The following is a 19,202-nucleotide window of genomic DNA, read 5'->3' as shown; positions in this document are numbered from 1 at the left end:
GAAAGAAATTAAAGACAATACAAAGAGATGGAGAGATATACCATGTTCTTGGACTGGAAGAATCAACATTGTGAAAATGCCTATACTACCCAAAGCAATCTACAGATTCAGTGTAATCCCTATCAAACTACTAATGGCATTTTTCACAGAACTAGAACAAAAAATTGAACAATTTGTATGGAAACACAAAAGACCCCAAATAGCCGAAGCAATCTTGAGAAAGAAAAACGGAGCTGGAGGAATCAGGCTCCCTGACTTCAGACTATACTACAAAGCTACAGTAATCAAGACACTATGGTACTGGCACAAAAACAGAAATATAGATCAATGGAACAGGATAGAAAGCCCAGAGATAAGCCCATGCACCTATGGTCACCTTTGCCTTGATAAAGGATGCAAGAATATACAATGGAGAAAAGACAGCCTCTTCAATAAGTGGTGCTGGGAAAACTGGACAGCTACATGTAAAAGAATGAAATTAGAACACTCCCTAACACCATACACAAAAATAAACTCAAAATGGATTAAAGACCTAAGTGTAAAGCCAGACACTACAAAACTCTTAGAGGAAAACATAGGCAGACACTCTATGACATAAATCACAGCAAGATCCTTTTTGACCCACATCCTAGAGAAATGGAAATAGAAACCAAAATAAACAAACGGGACCTAATGAAGCTTAAAAGCTTTTGCACAGCAAAGGAAACCATAAACAAGACGAAAAGACAACCCTCAGAATGGGAGAAAATATTTGCAAATGAAGCAACTGACAAAGGATTAATCTCCAAAATATACAAGCAGCTCTTGCAGCTCAATATCAAAAAAAAGCAAACAACCCAATCCAAAAATGGGCAGAAGACCTAAACAGACATTTCTCCAAAGAAGATATACAGATTGCCAACAAACACACGAAAGGATGTTCAACATCACTAATCATTAGACAAATGCAAATCAAAACCACAATGAGGTATCACCTCACACCGCTCAGAATGGCCATCATCAAAAAATCTACAAACAATAAATGCTGGAGAGCTTGTGGAGAAAAGGGAACCCTCTTGCACTGTTGGTGGGAATGTAAATTGATACAGCCACTATGGAGGACACTATGGAGGTTCCTTAAAAAACTAAAAATAGAACTACCATATGACCCAACAATGCCACTACTGGGCACATACCCTGAGAAAACCATAATTCAAAAAGAGTCATGTACCACAGTGTTCACTGCAGCCTTATTTACAATAGCCAGGACATGGAGGCAACCTATGTGTCCAACAACAGATGAATGGATAAAGAAGATGTGGCACATATATACAATGGAATATTACTCAGCCATGAAAAGAAACGAAATTGAGTTATTTGTAGTGAGGTGGATGGACCTAGAGACTGTCATACAGAGTGAAGTCAGAGAGAGAAAAACAAATACCGTATGCTAACACATATATATGGAATGTAAAAAAAAAAAAAGGTTCTGAAGAACCTAGGGGCAGGACAGGAATAAAGACGCAGACATAGAGAATGGACTTGAGGACACAGGGAGGGGGAAGGGTAAGCTGGGACAAAGTGAGAGAGTGGCATTGACATATCTACACTACCAAATGTAAAATAGATAGCTAGTGGGAAGCAGCCACATAGCACAGGGAGATCAGCTCGGTGCTTTGTGACCACCTAGAGGGGTGGGATAGGGAGGGTGGGAGAGAGATGCAAGAGGGAGGGGATATGGGGATGTATGTATATGTATAGCTGATTCACTTTGTTCTACAGCAGAAACTAACACAACATTGTAAAGCAATTATACTCCAATAAAGATGTTAAAAAAAAATAAAAATAAGAACAAACTGAAACAAGTAAAAAAAAAAAATCCCCCCCTCCCCCCCCCCCCGGTGACCCACATACTGGAGAATAATTATATTGCAGAGGCTCTCCCACAGGAGTGAGAGTTCTGAGGCCCATATCAGGCTTCCCAGCCCTGGGGTCTGGCATCGGGAAGAAGGGCCCCCGAGCATTTGGATTTGAAGTCCAGCAGGGCTTTATTGCAGAAGCTCCGCAGGACTGGGGGAGACAGAGACTTAGCTCTTAAAGGGATTACACAAAATCTCATGTGCACTGGAACCAAGGGCAAAAGCAGTAACTTCATAGAACCCTGGGCCAGACCTACCTGCTGGTCTTGGAGGGTCTCCTGGGGAAGCAGGGGGTGGCTGTGGCTCATGCTGGGGTCATAAGAGCTGGTGGCAGATATACTAGGGAGCATTCATCTTCATGAACTATCCTTGAGGCAGACATCTTGCTTGGGTCATTAGCACCAAGACCCAGTCCCACCCAACAGCCTGTAGGCTTCAGGCCAAACCACTAACAGCCCCACCCATTAGCAGACAGGCTGCCTAAAGACTTCCTGATCCCACAGCCACCTCTAGACAGGACCCTAGGCACAGCCCTGCCCACCAGAGGGCCAGGACCCAGCTCCACCCACCAGTGGGCTGGCAACAGCCCTTCCCGCCAGGAAGCCTACATGAGCTTCTAGACCAGCCTTACCCACCAGGGGGTAGAAACCAGAAGGAAGAAAACTACGATCCAGCAGCCTGTTGTCTGCAAACAGGCCAGACACTACTCTGGAACCAGCTGGCCCGTGGCCCTTGGGTGACGAGAGAGGAGGGTACTGCTGGGACACATAGGACGTCTGCTAGAGAGGGCTACTTCTCCAAAGTTGAGAAACGTAATTAACCCACCACGTACATAAAAATACTATAGAAATTTAGACAAAATGAGGTGGCAGAGGAATATGTCTCAGATGAAGGAACAAGATAAAACCCCAGAAGAACTAAGTGATGTGGAGATAGGCAATCTACCAGAGAAAGAGTTTGGAGTAACAATTGTAAAGGTGATCCAAGAACTCGGGAGAAAAATGGATGCACAGATGGATAAGTTACAAGGATTTGTTAACAAAGAGTTAGAAAATATAAAGAACAACCAAACAGAGTTGAAAAATACAATCACTGAAGTGAAAAACACACTGGAAGGAATCAACAGTAGAGTAAATGAAGCAGAATGGATCAGTGAGCTGGAAGACAGAGTAGGGGAAATCACCACTGAGGAGCAGAAAAAAGAAAAAAGAATGAAAAGAAATGAGGAGGACTTCCCTGGTGGCACAGTGGTTAAGAATCTGCCTGCCAATGCAGGGGACACGGGTTCGAGCCCTGGTCCCGGAAGATCCCACATGTCATGGAGCAACTAAGCCTGTGCGCCACAACTACTGAGCCTGCGCTCTGGAGCCTGCGAGCCACAACTAATGAGCCCATGTGCCACAGCTACTGAAGCCCGCGCACCTAGAGCCCATGCTCTGCAACAAGAGAAGCCACCTCAAAGAGAAGCCCGTACATCGCAATGAAGAGTAGCTCCTGCTCTCCACAACTAGAGAAAGCCTGCATGCAGCAACGAAGACCGAATGCAGCCATAACTAAATAAATAAACAAACAAATTAATTAAAATTTATATTCAAAAAAAAAAAAGAAATGAGGACAGTTAAGAGACCTCTGGAACAACATTAAGTGCACTAACATTCACATTATAGGCGTCCCAGAAGGAGAAGAGAGAAAGGGCCTGAGAAAATATTTGAAGAGATAATAGCTGAAAACATCTTAACCTGGGAAAGGAAACAATCACCCAAGTCCAGGAAGCCCGGAGAATTCCATACAGGATAAACCCACAGAGGAATACACTGTGACACATTGCAATCAAAATGACAAAAATTCAAGATAAAGAGAAAATATTAAAAGCAACAAGGGAAAAGCAACAAATAACATACAAGGGAACTCCCATAAGGTTATCAGCTGATTTTTCAGCAGAAACTCTGCAGACCAGAAGGAAGTGGCATAATACATTTAAAATAATAATTGGACAGATTATCTGTCAGGCAAGAGCTGCTGTGATGGTTTATGATGATGCCAATAAAAAGTGGGTGCCAGCTGGTGGTTCAACTGGGTTCAGCAGAGTTCGTATGTATCATCATACAGGCAACAGCACGTTCAGAGTGGTGAGCAGGAAGATTCAGGACCATCAGGTCGTGATAAACCGCGCCGTTCCTAAAGGGCTGAAGTACAATCAAGCTACACAGACCTTCCACCAATGGCGGGATGCTAGACAGGTGTATGGTCTCAACTTTGGCAGCAAGGAAGATGCCAATGTTCACAAGTGCCATGACGCACGCCTTAGAAGTGCTGAATTCACAGGAAACAGGGCCAACATTGCCTAGACAAAATTCACAGCTACCTGCCCAAATTCAGAATGGCCCATCACAAGGAGAATTGGAAATTCAAAGAAGGCAACTACAAGAACAGCAACGACAAAAGGAGCTGGAGTGGGAAAGGCGGGAGAGAGAAAGCATGGAAAGGGAGAGACTGACGAGGGAGAGGTTAGAAAGGGAAAGGCTGGAGAGGGAGCGACTGAAGCAGGAGCAGCTGGAGAGACAGAGAGAAGAGCGGGAGGGGCTGGAGAGACTGGACCGGGAAAGGCCAGAAAGAGAGCCGCACGAGCAGCTAGAAAGGGAGCTGCTGGAATGCGAGTGAGAGCAAAGAATATCAGCTGCTGCTGCCCCTGCATCTGAGGAGACGTCTCTGAACTCTGTGCTGGGAGACTCCTCCGCTTCTGAGCCAGGCTTGCAGGCTGCCTCTTAGCCGGCAGAGACTCCAGCCCAACAGGGCATTGTCTTGGGACCACCTGCACCTCCACCCCCTTCTCCACTCCCACCAGGTCCTGCCCAGGCATCAACCGTACTCCCTCCTCCCCCAGGACCCCCTCCACCCCCTCCACTTCCGTCCTCGTCCTTGGGCCTCCACCTCCCCCACCACCGCTTCCTAATCAAGTACCCCCTCCCCCTCCACCACCTCCTGGTTCTCCCCTCCCTGCATCTGGATTCTTTCCGGGATCCACATCTGAAGACAACTGCCCTTTAACTGGACTTGCCACGGCAACTGCTGGAGCAAAACTTCGGAAAGTGTCACGCATGGAAGATGCCTCTTTCCCAAGCGGAGGGAATAACACTGGTGTGAGTTCGGCCTCATCTAAAACAGATACAGGTCATGGAAAGGGACCCCTTCCTTTAGGGGGTAGTGGTTTAATGGAAGAAATGAGTGCCCTGCTGGCCAGGAGGAGAAGAACTGCTGAAAAGGGATCAACAATAGAAACAGAACAAAAAGAGGACAAAAATGAAGATTCAGAGCCTGTAACTTCTAAGGCCTCTTCAGCAAGTACCTGAACAATCTGAACAACCTGAACAAGTACCTGAACACACCTGAACCAACAAGAAAACCTTGAGAAAGAACAAATACAATGAATGGCAGCAAGTCATCTGTTATTTCCAGACGAAAATCTGCACCTTCTTCGCAGCCCAGGGGAACGGAGTCCAGGCGGAAGCAGGATATTCTAGATGAAATGAGAAAAGAATTAACTAAGCTAAAAGATGAGCTCGATGATGCAATCAGGCAGGAACTGAGCAAGTCAAATACTGCATAGAGAAACAAACTAAGGAGAGATAGGACTTTAATCCGGAGAAGGAAAAAAAAAACCTACAAAGAACAACTGTTAACAACAACAAACCCCCTACATTTTGTGAGCTGTAAGAAGAAAATGGAGACAAACAGTCAGAAGGAGGGAAAAACCAACATACTTTGAAAGCCTTCAGACATTACTACTCTGGCGATAAGCTATTTCCCTCCCAGTTTGCTGCTTTTTTCTGACCTTTACAACAGGATGGAAGGGAGTCATACAGGAGTTCCTGCATTAGTTATGCAGAAAATACTAAACCTGTCAGGCAGGATCGCCATGCCTTGAAATATTTTCATGTCAAGAGAAAAATTGCACATTTTCCACAATCCACACTAAGATAAAGAGGAGAAAGGCTTGAGAAGTTTTTTTCAGAGAAGGCTGATGAAGAATTTAGCAAGTTATACTATTGTATTGTAAATGTTTCTCTCAGGTTTGTCTTTCTATCATATTTGATATTCCTATTGAGGTCAGCCCTATGCAGGTTAAGATCATAAGATGTGGAACAAGTGGAATTGTATGTGCTTTCACAGGGTGATATTTATAAGAAAGTGTCCTAAAAATGATTTGTCCAGAGTGAGGAATTTTAGAACAATAGGAAGTCTCTCGAGTTAGACTTCATGCAATTTTGTAGATTCAAACATAAAATTCGTCCAGAATCTAAAGATGTAGATGCCTTCCTAAATTGTTACAAATGCTTTACCAAATCTGTGACTCCTACATAACACAAACCAGTGGTCGAATGTAAAACAATATATTGTAGATTTACTGTAGGTTTTCAACCTTTTTTAGATTTATGTGTGTGGACATTTTTATAACGTAATTACAACCACCACAAAATTAGCTTTTTTATTTTTTATTTGTTTTATTTTATTTTATTTTTGGCCGTGCCACACAGCTTGCGAGTTCTTAGTTCCCCAACCAGGGATTGAACCCGCGCCCTTGGCAGTGAAAGTCCAGAGTCCTAACCACTGGACCGCCAGGGAAGTCCCAAAATTAGCTTTTTTAATTGCAGACAGTAATGCACGTCAAACTAATATGTAGTGGCCTTTTCAAGGCCTAGTCCCAGGGAAAAGATTTTGCAGAGTATAGGGGAGTGGGAGGAAGGGAAGGAATAATGTTTTACTTAAAGTTAATTTCTGCACTATCTTTTTTTCTCAATTATCTGCATGAATAATAATGAGGAATATTTTGTGGCTTTAATTGGTAAATATGTTAACAGAACCAAGTACTTCACCTTTTACGTCACGTCTTCAGCTATTTATATTTTAACTTCAGTAAGTTCAATGGTCTGAAACATGATTCTGAGCTTCATGTAAATTATATCTTACTGTGGAACTCAAAACAGCCACATAGCACAGGGACGTCAGCTCCGTGCTTTGTGACCACCTAGCACGGTGGGATAGGGAGGGTGGGAGGGAGACGCAAGAGGGAGGAGATATGGGGATGTATGTATATGTATAGCTGATTCACTTTGTTATACAGCAGAAACTAACACACCATTGTGAAGCAATTATACTCCAATAAATATCTACCAAAAAAATGCTAGATCTTAAAAAAGAAACTGGTTTATGCACAAAGTTTTGTGCCTTGATCTAATATTAACATGATGTCTGTGTAAAATGACAAAAAGAACCAATACTGAATCACATTACATTTCCTGTCATCCTGCATCATCCCAGATTGCTAAATGTGTTCTTTCCAAGAAGTTTGATTGAATTGCTGTATACATGTACTGTCCTATGTGACAGTTTTGTCATTGTTAAGAGATATCAGTAATTAAAATGGGAAACAGAAGCTTAGGTTATTTTCCTTATCAAAACTATGTTCCTTGAAGCCACATTATTATGATGGCTTTCATGCTCTTCTACATTGGATGTCTTAAGCTGAGTGCAGTTTAGGGGATCCTGTCTAATTACAGGAAGGTACTTCTTTCCTTCAACACTGTGATCTGACCTGTGACAAATCTGTACTATATATTATGTAACTGGCTAACAAGTCAATTGCAAACCAACTGAATGTTCAAATCTTAGTGCTGGTGCTGAAATCTCTTCACAATAGTCATCATGATCTCAAAGTTTGTTTCAAAATTTGCAAACATCAAGTGTCAATCAAATAAGAAGATGAAACACTAATGAATGTTGAATTCTCATGCTTTAGGTGTACTTCCGTTTTAGATTTTTTGGTTCTCTGCTATTTTTACAGTACTGTTTCATTTAAATTTCCTATATGCTAACTTCGTTTGTGCGATTGAAATAAAATTGCAGTATACACATGTTTAAAAAAAATAATTTGTTGTTTAAGTCACCCAGTCTATGGTATTTTTGTTATAGCAGCCCAAATGGACTGAGACACAGAGTTTAGCACATAATTACTCCTGATTATTTAATCTGAATCTGTTCTCACCTCAAATTTAAACTTCTTGAAGGCAGGTATTATCTAAAATTTCTGTCCCTCACAGTTCTGATCACTGGATTAGGTACATAGCAGGTGCTTAATCTGGGGAATGATAGTCAAAATCTTAATAGCTGACTAATTAGAAAGAACACTGGGGACTTCACAGTGGTTAAGAATCCGCTTGCCGGGCTTCCCTGGTGGCGCAGTGGTTAAGAATCCACCTGCTAGTGCAAGGGACACGGGTTCGAGCCCTGGTCCGGGAGGATCCCACGTGCCACGGAGCAACTGAGCCCATGTGCCGCAACTTCTGAGCCTGCGCTCTGGAGCCCGTGAGCCTCAAATACTGAAGCCCACATGCCTAGAGCCTGTGCTCCACAACAAGAGAAGCCACCGCGATGAGAGGCCCGCGCACTGCAGTGAAGAGTGGCCCCTGCTCACCGCAACTAGAGAAAGCCCGTGCGCAGCAACAAAGACCCAACTCAGCCAAAAAAAAAAAAAAAAAAAATCCACAAGAAAATCCATTAAAAAAAAAAAAAAGAATCCGCTTGCCAATGCAGGGGACATGGGTTTGAGCCCTGGTCCAGGAAGATCCCACATGCCGCGGAGCAACTAAGCCCGCGAGCCACAACTACTGAGCCCGCGTGCCTAGAGCCCATGTTCTGAACAAGAGAAGCCACCGCAGTGAGAAGCCTGCACACCACAACGAAGAGTAGCCCCCGCTCGCCACAACAAGAGAAAGCCCGCGCGTAGCAATGAAGACCTAATGCAGCCAAAAATAAACAAACAAACAAATAAATAAATTAAAAGATTTTTTTAAAAAAAGAAGAAAGAACACTGGCCATAGTGTTTGGTGACCACCCTCTGTGCCCAGCATTTTAGTTGTTGGATTGTAGGCAAGTCCAGGGGTTCCAGGGATGAGACCAAAGTAGCAGGGGGGAAGCAGGGGCCCAAGGCTGTGGCTGTTTACCACCCAAAACAGAAATATTTACATGTTTATAGCAGGACTGGCGTTAGCATCCAGCTTCTGGACTCCAGATATCACAGACCAGATAGTTTGATGTGTTGGATGATGCTGGTACTCCGCCTTGATCCCCTCTTACCATTTTTTTCTTTCCCTTTTGGGGGTACTTTTGATTTCAACAAGCAAAGTGTGCTGCACCTTTATGGAGAACTACCTTCTAGTTACTGGATCCCACTTGCCTGCAGGTGAAGGCCCTTGGGGTGGTCTACAGCCTGTAATGGATGGGGTGCTGGGGCAGGAACCCTAGCTCCCTTGCCTCGGGTGAGCCCACCCCAAGGCATCGCTTACACTTGAGTCCCCCTCCGAGTTGGGACATCACCACCTGTGGAACTTGGCCGAGCAGCCTTACTCTCCTTTTCCCGCTCTGCTCCCCACGCCGCTCTCTCTCTCATGGTTTCACCTGTGAGCACTTGCTTAAGAAGCCACTCCCACACCAACCTGACTGTAGGGATTCTGACGGTATTCATTTCCTAGGCCTACTGTAGCAAGTACCCCTGCAGCAAGTACTGAGTGGCTTAAAGCAACAGAAATATCTTCTCTCATGGTTCTGGAGGCCACACGTCTGAAATCAAGGTGTCGGGCAGGGTATGCTCCCTCTGAAGGCTTTAGGGAAGAATCTGTTCCAAGCCTTTCTCTTGGCTTTGGGTGTTGCTGGCAATCCTTGGCATCTCCTGATTTGTAAACACATCACTCGTCTCTACCTCTGTCTTCACACAGGGTTCTCCCTGTGTCTGTGTATCTTTTCTTCTCCTTCTAAGGACACCAGTCATATTGGATGAGGGACCATAACCTCATGAGTATGGCCTCATTTTAACTTGATTATATTTGCAAAGGACCTGTTTCCCAATTCGGTCATGTTCACAGGTGGGGAGGGAGGTGTTTGCTGTGACTGTGAGGGAAGGATCTGTTGTAGGCTTCTCTCCTTGGCTTGTAGATGGCGGTCTTCTCCCTGTGTCTTTTCATAGTGTCATCCCTTTATGCATGTGTGTTTCTGTATCTTAATTTCCCCTTTTTATAAGGACACCAGTCATATTGGATTAGGGCTCATCCTATGACCTCACTTTAATTTGATTACCTCCGTAAAAAGCCTTTCTCCAAATACCATCATATTCTGAGATTAATAGGGGTTAGGACTTCAACATGTGAATTTTTTTTTTTTAATTTTATTTATTTATTTATTTATTTATTTATTTATTTATTTATGGCTGTGTTGGGTCTTCGTTTCTGTGCGAGGGCTTTCTCTAGTTGTGGCAAGCGGGGGCCACTCTTCATCGCGGTGCACGGGCCTCTCACTATCGCGGCCTCTCTTGTTGCGGAGCATAGGCTCCAGACGCACGGGCTCAGTAATTGTGGCTCACGGGCCCAGTCGCTCCGCGGCATGTGGGATCTTCCCAGACCAGGGCTCGAACCCGTGTCCCCTGCATTGGCAGGCAGACTCTCAACCACTGCGCCACCAGGGAAGCCCCAACATGTGAATTTTGAGGGGATATAGTTTAACTCATAAAGGGGGCTTAAAACTACATATCTTTTAGGGGCACAATTCAACCCTTGACACTGACCTAAAACATCTTATTTATTACTTTAAGATTTTGTGAAGGTCAAGTATATAAACACACAAAAAATGGTATGTACAGTATATAGAACACAGTGGTTCTATTTTCCAGTCATCGTTTTTCATTTATTTATTTGTTTGTTTGTTTATTTATTTATTTTGGCTGCGTTGGGTCTTCATTTCTGCTTGTGAGCTTTCTCTAGTTGAGTTGAGCAGGGGCTACTCTTTGCTGTGGTGCGCGGGCTTCTCATTGTGGTGGCTTCTATTGTTGCGGAGCAGGGGCTCTAGGCGCACAGGCTTCAGTAGTTGCAGCACGCAGGCTCAGTAGTTGTGGCTCACAGGCTCTTGAGCGCAGGCTCAGTAGTTGCAGTGCACAGGATTAGTTGCTCCGCGGCATGTGGGATCTTCCCAGACCAGGGCTCGAACCTGTGTCCCCTGCATTGGCAGGCGGATTTTTAACCACTGCGTCACCAGGAAAGCCCCAGTCATTGTTCAAATGTATTAAAACACTATATTTTTATCTTTCTGAGTTGTCATAAAATCAGGAACAATATTATAACTTCATTTATGGGACTTAAGTATCTATAACATTTGTGTTTTTACTTCCTGTAGTTAAGGTTAGATTCTTTTTCTGATAAGTATCAGTTTTGAATTGGAAATTATGTACCCTTAAGTGTTATTTGTATGAAACAAACGAGTCATTAATAACACAATAAATAAACTGTACAGTGGTTAAGAATGTGGACTCTCCTGTCAGACAGCTTAGGTTTGCATCAGCTCTATAACTTACTAGCTGTGTGACCTTAGTCCAGTTAATTAATCTCTCTGAGCTTTCATCCCCTCAGCTGTAACTGGAGATGAGAACAGTACTGTTATTTTGAAGCACATTGTGCAGTGTCTGCTCATAGTTAACACTCTCTAAATATTAGCTATTATTTTGCCTGAGGTATTCATTTATACATAATAAGTCTGAAAATGTAAAGACATAATAGAAGTGAAATTTATAATTATCTCTTTAGGTAAAACCTCACACTTTTCCAGGAGAGTATTACTAATATATTCCTTTAAAATAACAGAATATAACTAGTCTTTTCTCTTTGTCTTTCTGAATTTAACTATTTATTACCAAGATAAAATTATTGTTCTGTTTTCATGAGAAAAAAAATTTTAATTGTATATAATGGTTTTTTTAAAAAGGCAATTCTCTAATATGGTACAAATTTAAACATCACAAAAAGAAATATAGTGAAAAGTAAGTCTCCTCCCCTTTCCCCCAAATTATCAGGTGACCTTTCCAGGGGCAACCATTGTTACAAGTTTCCTTCCAGAAATAGTCTATGAATATGCAAGGAATATATTTTCTTACCCATATTTTTAAACATTATAGCATATTATGTATGCTCTTCTGCATCTTGCTTTTTACAACTTAATAATATACCTGGGAAATTTTCTCTTATCAATACCAAGTAGTTTTGTTTCATTCTTTTTCAGTGTTGCATAGTATTCCACTCTACGGATATACCAAACTTACTTAACCAGCTCCCAGTATATTTGGCTGGCTTCTTTTGTTACTGCATGTGTATTTGCATCTTTGAGCTCATGTGCAAACATATCTGTAAAATAAACTCCTAGAGTAGAATTGCCAAGTCAAAAATATCTGCATATGAAAATTTGGTGGCACTTTGTAAATTGCTCTCCAAAGAGGATGGACCAATTTGCCTTCCCACCAATATTAGTCCTCCCATCACCATCAGGGCATTACTAAATTTTCTGAATTTTTCCAACCTTACAAGTGTCAACAGCATCTCATGCCACTTTGAATTTCTATTTCTCTCATTAGAGTGCAATTAAGCATCATATCATTTGCTTATGAATGATTTATATTTCCTTTTTTTTACAAACTATTTGGATAATTTGCCAATTTTTCTATTTAAATATTTATTTTTTTCATAATAATCTGTATTAGCTTTTTATATATGAGAGTCTAAATTTGGTTGTATGTGTAGTATTTTTCCTGTTTAGTCATTCGTCATTGATTTTGTTACAGTATTTTATTTTTCCAGGAATTAAAAAAATTGTTTTTGTTAAATCTATCAATAAGGTAGGAGACTATTGCAATTCTGCAGGTAGGATACAGTGATGCTAGTGGATGTGGTGATAACTGATAATTGTATTTGAGGATACAGGTACTGGGAAGCTAGAGCTTGGCTGACAAATTAAATATGGTGGCAGGGGGTGGGGTGGGGAAGGTGAGGGAAAGAGAGGTTGACTCAGAGGCTTTTGGCCAGAGTAACCAGGTGGACAGTGATACCTCTGACTGAGATGGACAAGATTTTAGGGGGAGCAAGTCTCTAACCTGTTTTGGAAACATGCTTCCACATGCCTGGTTTCATAATGTGATACACATTCAGGTCCTGTTCATTCATTGTCTACTGAGGCTCTTCCCATCAAAGTGAAATGCTGAGTTAAACTATATATTCAGCATGTCTGAAACAGTCATTACTATGTTGCATACACTCATAGGTGGTGACTTAGAGTTCAAGAGAGCTAACATCATACCCGCAATGTCATCGCCTCAACCTGCATCTGTGGTCTCTTCTGGGGACTTCAGCACATGCTCTGCAGTCACCGAGGAAACACTGACCTGGCTCTGTGTCTGGGATTGATTTAAATGAGTTTGACTAGTTTTCCCTGAATTCGCAGGTATTTAACTGGCAGGTTGAGTCAGTTTAACAACTTGGCCCGGTAACCTAAAACCAAAACAAATCAGACTGGTTTGTACATGTCTGGAGAGAGGGCCATGGTCTGTGAGCTCAGCTGGTGGGGGCAGGGGAAAAGGTTGATATTTTCAGAGACTTTATAAACATAAAATTCCGCATGGATGATTAATAATTCTGTGCAACATAATGGGTGTTGGCACACAATGGGGAGAAAATCTTACTGAAAGAAAATAAACAGTGTTGTGGAATGATTCCAGTAGGAATTTAAGACAATCTCAAGGAAATCTCTGAGAGTCTGTTTTAATCTGTCTTTTCATGTATCCCTTTGACAGTAAAATTAGTGCCCAGCATTATGGAACACGGTGAAGAGCAGCTGCCAGCTAGCATCCTGACCACTTTTACAACACATCCAATCACCAAGTCCTAAATATCTTCCTAAACAGCTTTCAAATCTATCTTCTTCTTTCTTCAACTTAATGAGTAAAGCTGTGCAATCACCACCCAGAACAAGATATAAAACATTCCTAGCCCCTCTGCAGTGTTCTTTAAATTAGGGAAAATAATACCTTCATTGTACAGAGAGTAGACAGTTTAGTTATGATGCTTACCTTGCTATTTTGTTGATTCTGAGCCACTGAACGTTTTCAGCTCTGATCACCCAGTTGGCTTTCCTAATAATGTTTTAGAGGTTCATCCAGAGGCCAGGAGAACAGAACAAATACATGTACTACAAGGGGGCCTCAATACCTTAGCAGGTGGGTTACAAACTAGTATAACTCTAGATGGAAATGTACATGTTACCTTTCTTGGCCAATTGTATTTTCCTGAGATGGTGGCAACACTAGATTCCCATCCCCTGTGCTCCTCTGCAATGTGATCTTGTCACTCTCCCATAGAGTTGGGGGTCTCATTCTCCTCTCCTTGAATCTGGACCAGTCTTAGTGACTTTCTTTTCTAACAGAATGTGGTGGAAGGGATGTTCTGGACTTCAATGGACAAGTCATAATAAGCCTTGCAGGTTCTGCCTGGGAATCTTGGAGCTGTTGCTCTTGGGATACTCCCTCTATGAACCCAGCTGTCAGGCTGTGAAAAGCACATGGTGAGGCCAGGCTTGGGTGCTGTGGTTGACAGCCCCAGCTGAGCTCTCAGCCAATAGCCAACTTTATCCACATGTCACAAGAGTGAGCCACCTTGGATGTTCAGCCCAGTTGAGTCTTCAGATGGCCGAGACTCCAGCTGACATCTGATTGCCACTTCAAGAGAGACCCCAAGTGAGAACTTCGCAGTTGAGCTCAGTCAACTCACAGAACTGTGAATGGCTTGTTATGTAGGAAGAGTTACTGAAACATCTGCCATTCTAGGAGAAATAGGGGTCAGGGAAAGTAAAATCAAGGAACATACACTGAGCATGAGACTCTGTGGAAGATACAAGAATATGTATGCAGTTGAGATGGGGAGAAGGGACACTTACATAAAAGAGTAAGAGATGGTTCAAGGTAGCACATGACTCCTAAATATAGGTGTGTAGGGAACAAAAAGATCAGTGAAGGCTGGGAGTCTTCATGGAGGAGGAGGGACTTGAAGTGAGAATTAATAGATAGGGGAGTGCATGCAAGCAGAAAAGAATAGGGAGGCCTGGGTACAGCACGGATAGAGGTATGGTTTTAGAAATGTGCCTAATGCTTAAAGACTGAATAGATCAACATGACTGGAACACAGCATTTATATACTTATGTAACAGCTGATAAAGTTGGAGATAGACCCAGAATAACAGGTTAAACTGCTTATCAAGAGAAAGGTTAAGGGAACACAGCATTTATATACTTATGTAACAGCTGATAAAGTTGGAGATAGACCCAGAATAACAGGTTAAACTGCTTATCAAGAGAAAGGTTAAGGCAAGAGTTTTGAGTTGAAGAGCCATCTGTGCTTAGGTGAGAGGTGAGGCCGTGGAAGTGAAGGTCTCCGAGGAAAAGAGTCTCAAAATTACTTTGTTGGAGTATGGAATCTTTTAAACTGATCATTTATTTTTGGAAAAATCCAATTTCTATAAAGCAACTCATGTTGAATAGGGGAAGGAAAAAGAACCATCAAGGAAAGAGAACCACTTAAGATTATCATTGTTGAGGAGAATGACAATAATCTCCAGTGGTTCCATCCTAACCAAGGAGAAATTTGGGAGTCAAAAGTAATCTAACTGGCGCTGAGACCACTGATACCAGCTGCTGAGGACAGGGCCATTCTAGCTATTTCAGTTACTCTTGGAGCCAGTTTCAGGAAGCAGCCAGACCCTCCTTAGCCCAACCTCAGCCTCCAGGGAGGGGAGAAGAGCTGGAGAGTTTAATCCCCAATGACCAATGATTTAATCAATCATGCCTATGTAATGACACCTTGATTTAACAAACTCTAAACAACAGCATCCTGGACGGCGAACAATTGATGTACCAGTTGGGTGGCATACCCTGACCCTACAGGGACAGAAAGTCCTGTGCTCTGGACCCTTCCAGACCTTGCCCTATGTATCTCTTCATCTAGCTGTTTAACTGTATCCTTTATAATAAAATGCTAATTATAAGTATAGAGCTTTTCTGAGTTCTGTGAGTTGTTCTAGTGAGCTATCAAACGTGAAAGGGGCATTGTGAGAACTCCTGAATTTTCAGCCAAGCTGGACAGGAGAGCAAGTGGCCCCATGCTGGCATCTGAAGTGGAAGCCGTCCTGTAGAACTGAGCCCTAATTTGTGAGGTCTGCGTTAACACTAGGTAGTTAGTCTCAGAATTGAATTGAATTGGAGGACACTCAGCTGGTGATGTGAAACACGAGGGGTCACGGGGAGAGGTGATGCAGATCACAAGGGAGGGTCACCAAGTGGGGCATTTTCATTATGAAGCCCTATGTTTATAAGGCCCTCCCCTTTTGTGGTAAAGGGGAAGGAGTCATGTTAATGAGGTCAGAACCTCTGTCTCCTGCACTTTACTACTTTGGTAAGAGATCTGCCCACACATCCAGTGTGGTCTGGCACTTGGCGCTAAGCCAGGAGGTAATCAAGAAAGGGACAGGAATTGCTTCCTGGATGTCTTCAGAGGAAGAGGGAATGAATTTAGGCAGAGATGAGGTTGAAGAGGAATTAAATCTCCATAATGCATGGATTTGGTGCCACATATGGCCTCCGATTCACCTTTGGATAAGCATACCTTTCCTATTCTCAGTGTATATGGAGTGGTGGGGCTGACCCCACCACCTGGCTCCTGACCCAAGCCAATGATTGGTTCAGAGGGGGCCCACTACCTAGGCCAGGCCAATCAGAGACAGGAAGCATCATGCCAGGAATTTTGCCAGCGCTACTGGGGAAAAAATAAGCTTTTCTCCACCCTAGGCTTGCTAAGTTATTAAGATGTAAGCCTAAAAATGTGGGTGGGTGTCTTGACTCCAGTTGAGGTGAGCGTAACCTGCCAAAGAGTGAAACCAACACAAAGGAAAGCAGAGTGGGGAGGTGTGTATGTGTGTCTGTGGGAGAGACAGAGACAGAGAGAGTGAGACAAAGAGGCACAGAGAGACACAGATGACATTATCTCTGTAAGGGCTTGTGTGAGGGTAGTTTGTCTTGGGAAGCAATCCCAAAAAAAGAGTGAGCAACTGGGAAGAGTGAAATCAGAGAGAAGGCAAAAACATTTGGAAGATGTTTTATTCAGTTGCTCATTGCTGTGACCAACTGAGACTGGATCCCACTGAGACCTTCCAAGAAGCCATATTGACAACCTCACAATAGTTTAGAAGTGGGACACACTGATCAAGGATCCCGGCTCCCAGTGGATCAAAGGATGCTCTATGAGACACTAACTTCTCCTCCCCACCTTTAGTGGCCAAGATTCTCCAGAGACTAGCCCATGCTGATAAAGAGTTTTGATACACATACAGATTGAATAACCCCTTATCTGCAATCCCGTTTAGAGGGGAAAATCAAAAAGTTTTATTTAGGCTTTCGAATAAACTCAGCCAATTCACTTAATCAAAGATGCAGGGCTGGGCCTTCCCCGGCGGTCCAGTGGTTAAGACGCCGTGCTCCCACTGCAGGGGGCGCAGGTTCAATCCCTGGTCGGGGAGCTAGGATCCCACATGCCGTGTGGCACGGCCAAAAAAAAAAAAAAAAAAAAAAAAAGATGCAGGGCTTCCCTGGTGGCGCAGTGGTTGAGAATCTGCCTGCCAATGCAGGGGACACAGGTTCAAGCCCTGGTCTGGGAAGATCCCACATGCCACGGAGCAACTGGGCCCGTGCGCCACAACTACTGAGCCTGCGCGTCTGGAGCCTGTGCTCCGCAACAAGAGAGGCCGCGATAGTGAGAGGCCCGCGCACCGCGATGAAGAGTGGCCCCCGCTTGCCACAACTAGAGAAAGCCCTCGCACAGAAATGAAGACCCAACACAGTCATAAATAAATAAATTAAAACAACAACAACAACAACAACAAATTTATTGAGATATAATTCACACGCCCTACCATGTACCTACTTGAAGTGTACAGTTGATGATTTAAAAAAAAAAAGATGCAGGGATTTCCCTGGTGGTGCAGTGGTTGGGAGTCCGCCTGCCGGTGCAGGGGACACGGGTTCAGGCCCTGGTCCTGGAGGATCCCACATGCCGTGGAGCGGCTGGGCCCGTGTGCCACAACTACTGAGCCCGTGTGCCACAACTGCTGGGGCCCATGTGCCTGGAGCCTGTGCTCCACAACAGGAGAAGCCACCACACCACAACGAAGAGTGGCCCCTGCTTGCCGCCACTGGAGAAAGCCCGCGCACAGCAACGATGACCCAACGCAACCAAAAATAAATAAAATTGATTCTAAAAAAAAAAAAAAAGATGCATAAGACACAGCATATAACAAGAGATTTGTTTGTTTAAGAAAAGAGATGATTTTGAAACATTTAGCGCTCAATTCTACTTATATGAGGTACTTGAAGAGTCAAATTCATTGAGACAGAAAGTTGAATGGTGGTTGCCAGGGGCTAGTGAGAGGGAGAAGTGGGGAGTTATTGTTTAATGGGTAGCATCTGGGATGATGGAAATGTTCTGGAGATGGATGGTGGTGATGGTTGTACAACAATATGAACTTACTTAATGTCACTGAATTGTATACTTCAAAATAGTTAAAATGGTAAGTTTTATGTTATATATATTCAACCACAAAAAAATATTTACTGCAGAAACTTAGCTATAATGAGTGATTCAGGGGGTTATACCACCTCCTTGGCAATGACCAGATAATGAGCTTGATGATTAGGCCAGATTGACTATAAAAAGCAAATGCTTCAAGGAGTATTGCTGTAGTTTTCACTATAAAATATAAATTCACTTTCTGACTTGGAGATAGAACAACTAAGAATGTGATTAAGAGAATGCTCTTAAGGATAAAAGGCCAAAAATTTGGCCTGTGCTCTATGTTAGCAACGGGAAAATGTAAGGCAGGAAAAGAATTCTTCTCACAGAGCAGGAATGCTCTACAATTTCTTCTTTACCACTTAAAAAATGGTGGATAATCATGGTCTAATGAGAAAAAATACTGGGTTTTTTGTTGTTGTTATGGGCACAATCTATGAGCAATCCATTCTTTGATTTTATTAATTGTCACCCCTCCCCATGTGTTATCATTCTGATTAATATACACAGATACTTTTTTAAAAATAAATTTGTTTATTTATTTTTGGCTACATTGGGTCTTCGTTGCTGCGTGTGGGCTTTCTCCAGTTGTGGCGAGCGGGGGCTACTCTTCATTGTGGTGCGCGGGCTTCTCATTGCGGTGGCTTCTCTTTGTTGCGGAGCACAGGCTCTAGGCCCGCGGGCTTCAGTAGTTGTGGCACGCGGGCTCAGTAGTTGTGGCTCACGGGCTCTAGAGTGCAGGCTCAGTAGTCGTGATGCACAGGCTTAGTTGCTCTGTGGCATGTGGGATCTTCCCGGACCAGGGCTCGAACCCATATTCCCTGCA

General features: G+C 43.2%; 1 pseudogene; it reads left to right on the top strand.

The window, feature by feature from the left end:
• Window positions 1–3,889: 3,889 nt before the first annotated feature.
• On the top strand, window positions 3,890–5,505 carry LOC133076411 (protein enabled homolog; annotated as a pseudogene).
• The last annotated feature ends 13,697 nt before the right edge of the window (window positions 5,506–19,202 follow it).

Source organism: Eubalaena glacialis, chromosome 16 (genome assembly GCF_028564815.1).
Source record: "Eubalaena glacialis isolate mEubGla1 chromosome 16, mEubGla1.1.hap2.+ XY, whole genome shotgun sequence".
Lineage (NCBI taxonomy): Eukaryota > Metazoa > Chordata > Mammalia > Artiodactyla > Balaenidae > Eubalaena > Eubalaena glacialis.
This window is presented reverse-complemented; position numbering and strand designations above follow the sequence as displayed.